This window comes from Geospiza fortis, unplaced genomic scaffold, assembly GCF_000277835.1.
Source record: "Geospiza fortis unplaced genomic scaffold, GeoFor_1.0 scaffold176, whole genome shotgun sequence".
NCBI classification, from domain to species: domain Eukaryota; kingdom Metazoa; phylum Chordata; class Aves; order Passeriformes; family Thraupidae; genus Geospiza; species Geospiza fortis.
The window spans coordinates 755,981-766,275 of NW_005054514.1; positions in this window are offsets into that span (position 1 = coordinate 755,981).

Genomic DNA, 10,295 nt, shown 5'->3' on the forward strand with positions numbered 1-10,295 from the left:
ACCGGAGAGGCGCGGGGAGCGGCTCCGCCTCCGCGGTGCTGCGGGCGGAGGGAGGGGAAGGGCTCCGGGCCGGGCACTCCCCGCACCCCCCGGGCTCGGGGGTCCCTCCCGGCCCCCCCGAATCCCCACAGCTTTCCATCCAGCGGGGCTCATTCTGCCAAGCGCTTCGAGCGATTTTCTTCCTCGGACTAAAAGAGAAAGCGCGGGGTGGGGGGTGTGAGAGGGTGTAAAGCAACTGGTTCGGTGAGTGCTGATCATTTCCTTCTGCAGGAAGAGTTATTCCCCTCCAGATTGCCGCACTCGTTTCCACATGCAGGGGTCAAAATGACAGGTGAGGCAGATTTGACGTGGTAAAGAGAGATGCTCGTCTTTGTTAGCAGGTTTTTAGCAGCATCGTTTCATACACCGGAGTCAACTTTCACTCCTCGGCACATCTCACCAACTCCCACAAGGAAGAAAGATGGATAGAAGATAATATTTAACCCATTTAAAAGCATAACTTTCAACTACTACTGTTTCCTCTCACGTTTAAGGGGAGAATGCCAGAAAGAAAAAAAAAATTAACTAGTCCTAAAGACGACACTTGGAAGGAAACATTTAATTCTTGTTCCTATTCATTTGTGAGAATTCACCAACCTTCAGGTGCCTCAAGGGAACGAATTGGAAGTTAAAATTATGAGTGTCAGAACGGAGAAGGACAACTAATATATTTTCCTCTTTATCCACTAATCTCACTGGAAGGTTCATTTTTCCAGTACACCTGTACCAGAAAAATAAATGTGCCTTTTAGAAATGTTTTCTTAAGCTGGTAACAGCTTCAAGTTGTGAGTCATGTGTTCAAGCACACATCAATTGCACTTTGGGCAATACAGTAACGGTATTTAGCAAACAAAGAAGTCCCCGAAAAAAACTTTCAAGAGCCAAACATCAGCATAAACAAAATATTTACTTGCATGGGATAGCTTGCAACTTGTGACAGAAATGTGGCTACAAAAGCCAGGAGCAGGCTGAGTCCTAAGCTGTGGAATGAGGACTGTGAGGAGGGCAGTCAGAGCATTGCGGAGAGAACCAGAGCAGAAAACTGCTCCGGCTGATGCAAGAATACTCTGGATTTACAAGACTCTCCATTTAACTAACATAAAAACATACAAAATGAAAAAATGCTTCTTAACAGGGGAGGTTTAAAGTGATTCAGGTGGGAACAACTAAATCCTGAAAGCAACTTGAGTTCTTAACTGTGAAAACTGCAAAACAGGGTCTAAAGTGTTGCAGTGCTTTCTGTTATATTTATTATAAACCTGGTTTTATACAATCAACACATTTCTCAGAAGAGAACTCTGCGTGTGATTGCTAGAAAAGGTTGAACTCCCAAGTATAAAACAATAGATCCTCATCACAGCCTCCCCAGGCCATCAGTAAATAAGCAGAAACACGGGTTTATAGCTGGAAAATTGTGAACCCTACCTGGTCTCTGCCTCTTTCTCTCCCCCTTCCCTCTGGCACGATAAAGGCACTATTTACTGGAGGCAGCTCTCCACACTCATCAGCCCTCACAATCTGCCAGTTGCAGAGATTTCACCAATCATATTTATAAGCAGAGAACAAAGGAATGCTTTCAAACTTACAAATGCATATGTAAACATTTAATAGTGTCTTCCCCACCTCATCTTTCCCAAAAGAGAGAAAACATTGTATCCATCAGATCCACTTCTGAGTGTCCTGTTCATTCCAATAAGTAGGTGTTTTTCTTTTCACTAGAACAGAAAAACACATCTGCTACATTTTATATCCAACTTTTTTTATTTTAAAAGATACTTTTACTGCCTTTTGCCTAGCATAGTTTTGGAACACGTTAGCAAATAATATTTTACCATGGGGAGTGTGTGTTCCATTTTATTTTATAATGCAGATTTGAGGAGTCGTAGCACTGAAGTTTGTTTTTGTAACCACATGGAGGTTTGAAGCAACAACCACACTCAGGAAAAATACTTGAAGCGGGTGTATATTTGTGCTGGGATCCTCTCCCTCATTTTGCACTTTATGGAAAGCAATCAAAATAAACTTTTCAATATGTCTTTGTATATAAACTATCTGAAATAGTTCGGTGGGGCTAGGAAGGAGTTTAGGTTATCACAGCCTTTCTAGTTCCAGGTGCGTGCTTAGGATCCAACCCCAGCTGTCAGAAAGAATCTCCACAAGCAACTGGATAAATGCAGATACACTGAAGACCAGAATTCAATTAATTCATTAACATATGAACCAAATAAAAGTGGTCCCCAGAATTGCAAACATTGTTATAGTGGCACTTAACCTACTATAGTCATTTAAGTGGTTTTACAAGAATTACTTGACAATACAGACATGCTTAACATCATGCTCAAACATCTGCACAGTGAGGGCCTAATTTTTATTTCTTGACTCAATTGAATGCAGCTCTGCCTTAAACAGGTGTCTCAGTTTAATTAGATGAATAGTCACTCTCAAGTGCTGCCACAGGGACACTTTGCCAGCTCAAAAGTCAGCAAACCTTAAGCAACTCGCTAGACAAAACCTCTTCTTTTAAAAAGTATTTTAAAATATAAGAATTGGAGATTTCTGTAGTTCTTCCATGAAGTACAACCTAACATTTAAACTAGAATACTCTTGAGTGACAGGGATATAAAACTTCTTTGATGCAAACTGGTATTGTAGCAGGAATATGCAAATTCTGTTTAATTCCAAATTTGCCAGTTTTGCCCTTGATTGCTAGAAAAGGTGGGGCACATTAGGATTAGGAAAATCACTTGGATGGTCAATAATCATAACACCTGCCTCCTGTAAAGTGTCCTGTGCCTTCTTTTAAAGCATCTGGTAACAGAAGCTAAAACAAAATATACCAAAAAAATCTACTCTAATCTGACTATTCCTACATTCTTTCCATAAGATACAAGAAAGAGGCTTTTAAAAGCCCAAAATTCTACAATTAAAGCTTTACAACCTTGGAGAGACATCTCAGCTCTTCTTTGAAGCACATTAAACAAAGAAACTTCTGGTTATTTGGTGGAACAGAACTATTAACACACCTCACTCCAGAAAGCCAACAAGATCTCAGTACATTGCACTCCAAAAGCTGCCAAATTACAGAGCCAGTTTCTGATCCTGAGAAGATTTGCACTTGTATCAGAAGCAGAGAAGCTGATTTTATGTGACACCAGCTCCTCCCATCAGATCTTTCATATTTACTTCCCATAACCAGTAAAAATATCAAAAACAAAAGCTCAAAATTTAAGTCATCAGAATCTAGGTTAGTCTAAACATTATCTTCCAGAAGGTAAGAAATTTTCCCAGAGTTTTAGGCTTTCTGCACTATTTAATTACAATTTACCATTTGAACTGTTTCTTTCATCACTGATTTTAACAGGCTAAACTGCAATGCTTTGAAAGTTTCTCACACCTAAATGGTTTTGGTACTTAAAAGAATTTGTTCAGCCCGGCTGTAAACCATCACCTTTTCATCAGTTAGGTGAGTAAAAATAATATCTTTTACTAAATAATATGATTCTATTTCTGAATTTCTAGCTCTGCTTGCTAGACAGAAATGGCTACAGAAATATCTTCAAATGAAAGCTGGAGCTTGCTCTTACCAGGACTGATCTTGCTGCAGAATGAAAGAAAGAAAATTATATGCCATATGCTTCAACATATTCCAGCCTTCAGATGCTTTGAACACGTGCTCTTGAAAACAACAGAGGGTGTTTTCCTTCCCTAAGGCCAAAGATTGCATGTGGACCACAAAGCTGGGTCAGCTCAGGGTGCTCTGAAACCTTCTGAACTTGCTCATCTGTTTTGTTGTCACTGATGTCCTGTGGATTTGGGATCAGCCAAGGTTATTTTTTGTCTTCAGCATCATCTCAAGGATTGTGAGTATCAGAAAAGTGTTCAGTGACCATTGCTGTGGATGGACTGAGCAATTTGCTTGGTCAAACGCATGTCACATCCTTAAGACATGTCACGAATTTTTAAGATTTTCTATCTGCCCTCTGCCTCCACTGATAACTCATTTTGGAGGCCAAAGCACCAAATTATGATGCTTTCAACTGACTTTGTGCTTTTATACCATCCTAGTATCCAAGGTCTAACCCAGATGAGATAAAGCTTCTTCATTGCACTGCTCACAATCCAAACTTTAGAAGAAACAATGAGGGGAATGAAGATGGAGCAGAGGCACAGACAGGGAAGCCAGGAGGAGAAAATACAACCTCAGAACACTTAGGATGACACAATATCATTAGTAAGCAACTAAAGGACTTGATGTTCACTGACTTTCCCCTTCACTGCAGTCCTGTTTGGTCAGACCAGTGTCCAAGTACCCAGAGGACAGAAGGAAAGAAGACATCACCCTACAGGAGGGACAGCCCTGGATATGTGCACTGCCTCAAACCTAGAAAGCATTTGGGCTTGAGCCCAAGACTTGATATTTGAGCTACAAAATTTGAGATGCTCATGGGTTGTAGTCCAGGTAAAACCTCCCAGCACTGGGTTTTGCCCTAAACTGTGCACAGGCACCCCAGACCCTAGATTTGCTCTGCTGACCTCGAGGTGAGCAGGCAGTGGGACCCACACAGGGAGGGCCAGGCTGGAGAACAGCGCAGCATGTGCAGCCTCTGGAGGGAAAGGCCATCCCACAGGATGCTCTGTGGCATCTGATTTTTCCTGGTGCACAATATGAATAATGTTAATGGTGACAGAGCCTACAGGCAATAAAAGGCCTTGGCAGGTATCAAACAGCTCCAAACTTTGCTTTGGCTCCCTGCCAGCTGCCACAGCCAGCTAGCACTTCCTACTCCAGTCTAGGACCAGTGGCCATTAAGGAATTACATGGCGTTACTGGTTTCCAGTGAGAAAACAGAGAGAAAATGTATTATATTTTCATTTTTTTTTAAAAATCCCCCAAAAACCAGAAAGGAAGAAATTTGTGTTTCACGCATACCTGCCCCAGTTTTTAATAGATATTTCTAACAAATAAGGAAATTGTTATTATTCACATATTCAGCTGCCAAGGCTCTAAACAAGAACACAGGTTGGGAAGCCAATGAAAGAGATCCCTACTTTTATTATCATCCTTTGTCCAAACAGCACATGAAGGCTCAAACCAAGAATCCGGAGCTCCCCAGTGCTAAGCTGTTCATTGGATTTTGTAAAGAGTTCCAATGAGAACTCGAGTGTGAGAAGAAATAAGACTACAGGATGAAATAAGTAAGAAAGTAGAATTTTTCTGGGCGTTATTAGTCCTGCACAGCAGTCAGCTTAAACAGATTTGGCCAAGTGGTAACAACCTACATTTTAAACCAAAAAAACCACATTCTACCATTCCACTGCTATTCTTTTTTTTTTTTTCTTTTTTTTTAATCAGCTAGGATAAGCAGCATTACCAATCAAGCAAAATACTTTGTATTACCTAATAAATCATATCAAGAAACACTTCTAATCTCCAAACCGTAAAAGAAAGGAGCTTTCTTCAGTGACTAGTCCAGTTTGAGAGAACTGACACAGTTAAAGGCTTCCTATTTTCCCTTAGGTTTTCATTTCTTGATTCTTTTTTCCCTAGTTTTGTTGACCACTGTAGTTTCAATAAAATGATATAATCCAGTAAGAGTCAAATGGGTTGTTTCCTCATTATTCAGACCCATGTTGACAAACCCCATTTCAGTGAACAGCAAGCCCTGGTGCTCAGCATCTGCTGTGGGTAAATGCTGCTGTATCATTCCTGTCCCATACAAAGTGGGAACACAGGGAAGTCAAAGTTGCTACAGGTCAATGGCAAGGATGAAAATGGATTTCAGATCTCCTGAATCCTGGGACAATGCCATCCATGGACACGTGCAATTATGTCCCCAGGGCTCAATTATTGGCACATTTGCCACATACCCTGCAAAATAACAACATTGAACAAGTACCAAAGACAGCCAAAACACAAACATCTGTTTTTGGGAATATCCTTGTGGGCTGGGAACAAAACAACCTCTGCCTTTCCACCAAGGATTGGTTAAATGAGCCACAGACATTCACTTGGATCAACAGCATCACTTAAAAACTTGAATTTACTGCACTTACACATGCTTACATATTCATGGTATGCATGTATAACATATGTACATCTCTAATATAAAATTATAAAGTTTATCTTGCCACTACAGGTAAAACTTCAACTATTGATATAATATTCTCTAAATGGCTGGAAGGTTTCCACTACCACACCATTTCTAAAATGGGAGATATTATTTACAAGCCTTAATAGTTTGCAGAACTCCTATTTTACACCTGGCCTAATTATTTGGTAAGATAGGAACTAAATATTTGTTCATCTGAGGTGTTTTAACACCTGCACTGAGTTCCTGTCCCCAGATCTTGGGTACATTTGTTGTTCATGAGTACAACAGATGAGAATCAGGGATCTGATGGGCTGGTGAAGTTTCACCCTGCTTCAGCAACAGCAAAGCTGCTCTTGGAACCCTGACTTCACAACACACCACAGACTTGTCCTTTGTCACAGGAAAATCCCCAGGACCAGACCAAATTTCTCTCGTGCTGTGCAGTGTGGCCCAGAAACTCCAAATATCCAGGAGTTCAGAATCTGTGTGCAACTCAAGAAATACAGGTTAGAGGAAGTAAAAAGGATATGTCTGTAGGTTGAGAGTAAAAGAGCAGTTAGTACAAAAGCAGAAGTCCATTCAGTTGACAGAAGCCAAACATAAACAATATAAAATCACAGTTCTATGATTTAAACTCTATAACACAGTTTAAATCTTTTCAGAACAAAGCAGATGAAGTCTGATCTACATTTCCCCCATATCCTACTACAAAAGTCACCTTCAGATCTAGAGAATTCCTAGAAAAGGAAAGGGAGAAGGTCACCAGTCTCGTCTGAAACTTTGCAAAGTTTGTCAGGCCACTTTCTCCTCAGGCACTGCCAGGTGCTGCAGGAGGAAGGGGTGAGCTGGAAGGTGGTGGTAAACAGGCTGATAAGGCTCTGACAGCACCAGGGAAAGGCCCTTAAAGAGGCCATGGAAAGATCTTGGGAAAGGATGGATTAGGGAATAGCAGGAGGCAGTGTGGCTGAACCAACAACCTAAATTGATCCCCCTTAGTACCATAAACACGGGGAGCACTGCCAACATGACCACAGGGGCAGCACATCCCTGTCCTACAGCACAAGCCTGGAAATTCAGGTAGAAAGACAAGACTCAGATTTTTAAAATGTTATTAAGGTGTGAGTGTTGAGGTTTATTCATGTTTCAAGTGCACAGGTCCAGGAATTGGGATCAGCACTCCCTCAACACAAGCTGCTCCTAGCACTGAGCCCCCAACACTCAACTCATTTGTGCAAATTAGTGAACAACAACCAAATGAAAGATGTTTTGGTGCTGTGGCTCTTGATTCTGCAAGGATTACACTTTAAATACTCAAGAAAGAAGAGGGTGTTAGTGAGGGAGGCAGCAGCTGCACATGACGTGAAGAACAGAAGAGGAGAGGTACATTCCCAATTTACAGATCAGAAACAGGGTCCATGAAATTTAAGCCACTTGCCTGAAATAATACAGGAAGAACTCAGCCCTGCTCTCCTGCTTTCCAGAGCTGTCTCTCAGAGCACAATTGCACTCAGACCCTTTGTAGCGCAGCTAAGTGTTATTAAAATTGTTTAGTATTGGGAAAGCAGGAGAAGAAAATGTTCTAAAAGTGAAAATAAGAGTCCCTACCATCAAGAAAAGAATGTAAAATACTGATTAATTATGCAACAGAGTCAAATATTTTAAATGGTATTTCCTTTCCCATAATAATGCTGACACAAAAGACAAACTTGCAGTTCAAACACACAGAAATATTAAAATCATGATATTTCACGCACCATTTACCTGGGCAATGCCACCACCTTGTGGTCTGCACAGCAACTCTCTGCTCCAATCCCAACGTCTTCAACTGGGACTGAACCCAAACCTGCTGGCTGTTCTCTTTTGAGGGAGCTTTGCGCAAACTCCACTGCTGAACAGCCCTAGCAGGGTGCAACTGATGCAATTTAATTAAATATGACTATTTAGCCATTGTTAGTACAAATTGATACCTATTCTCAACACAAAGTTACACTTACTCAGAGAGCACAACACCTCCTATTCATGTAACCCTGAAAAAAGGCCTTTTTTGTACTGTTGTTCCAGAATAGATTCCTTTTCTCTCTTCTGAACTATATTCTATTCCAACAGGCTTTCCCATCCAAACCTTTCTTTTTCCTTACAGCATCTTGAAGTCAAACTGATTCCCATAAAGTCTTGCCACTCACCACTTTGAGTAGTGCAGGTAGATATTTTTCTTCCCAAATGACACTTCATAGAAATGTTTGCTTGCTCTTTATGCTCAGAGCAGAAACTCAGTGTTCTGCCACTATTTTACTGTCTGAAATCAGGATTATCAGTATTGCCTGCTCTGCAAGAGGATGGAACATTTCCTGCCATGTGGCCCTGGCACACACAGGAGAATGACTCTGACTATGGAATTACTTCAGCAGTGGCAGCAGAGTCAGAGAAGCAGCACCACAAAAGTCAGTCCTCACCAAAATGGAAATATTTTAACCTCAAGCCTGACTTTTCCCTGTCACAGTACCCTGGTGCCACCACCTGCAAGTTGGACATCACCTGGAAAGATAAGGGAGCACTTGGATAGCTGCTGGCCTTAGAAAAACCCCCAAACAACAACCTGAACAAACCACACACAAATTACTGTCTGTCTTAGGAGTCAGTGACAGCCTCTCTGATGAATTTGAAGCACACCTTTTGGCTGTTTTGGACATGCTGCCTGTTTCAAGCATGAGATCATCTCCACCAGGCAGTTTCTCTGGGATAGTAACTCGCCCTGCAGGTCACCGGAGCAGAAGCCCAATTTTACAGCCCTACTCAGTGAAATTTGCTAAGACACGATGGCCTCAATTGAAACCAAGTTCCACAGAGGCCAGGATATGAGAGGCCTTCCTCCACACCAGGCTTTTGTCCCCCCCAAGCACAAATGGCAGCACAGCTTGAAGGGATGCTCTATAGAGAAGGAAAGAAAGGAGCTGTCCCCACCACTCCAGAGCAGTTCTGCATAAAGGCAGATTTCCTTCTGGATTAGATCCAGCTTTCAGTGCCTACACAGATCAAATGGAGGATTAACAATCCCAGGTTTTGCTAAGGAGTTTTGCCTTTGCAGCGTGACTAAAGACCCTCAGGTGACAGGCAAAAAAAAAAAGTGAACATCAAACTTCTCATGTTTGGTCACATGGCCATTTATTGCAAAATCCTAAGTAGAAAAAGCCTATCTGAAGCTGCTATAAAGATATAAAAATACTTTGGATATCTTCTACTGATATAATCAAAACATCCTGTATGATGTAAGCCCAGACTGCTTTCCAGTGTGCAAAAGCATTGACAACAATTTTTCCTGCCCTGATGGACACAGAGCTGATTCAGGGTAACATCAGAGCCGAGAACTGCACATTGTCAGCCTGCAGCATCCTCCTCAGAGGATCGTATCCTCTGTGCTGCAGTTCTTGGACAAAAGCACCACCTTGCCAGTTTTATACTTCTTTTACCAGCTAATTTTGCAATTCCATTGTTCCAATTTACACTTGCCAAATAGTCATGGACCTCAAAGAGTCTTACATCATAGTCAAACTCATTCCAAGAACATTGAAGGCTCCTACCTTTCCTTACTTTGCTGCTTCTTTCACATCTCAGAGGAGCAGCTTCAGAGCTCTGTCAGTGAACCAAAAGAGGCCACACTCCATGGTGGCTGGAACAGTTTATTACAGACACAGCCTTTTACAACTGCTCTCATTTTCTCCAAAGCAGATCGAGACCAGGATCTTCGATCTAAGCCAGGATCTTGGACTGGAAACATCTGCTTTGGGAATGATTAAGAACAGCTATGGAGTCATTCCTGTCATTTTCCTTGCTCAGACAAGTTCTACAGTCCAGTCTCTGTATGCAATTGAGCACCTGATTCCCTTGGCTCTCTTTGAAAGTTTTAGCCCATAAAGTCTTCCCCTAAATCCCACTGGCATTTGCTACATTCACATGCTTTATTTAAACCTCTTAATACAAATTACAAACTCTATAGCCTCTTTACAGCCCTCTTAGTACACTTAACACAACAGGATCCTCATCACCAACAGGCATTTGCACAGTTATTAGTATAAAAAACATATATGGGGGAAAAAAGTAATCTTATGGTCTAGGGCTTGAATTTGATTTACAGGCATTGTAAATAGCTGGCAGAACAAGGAGTCA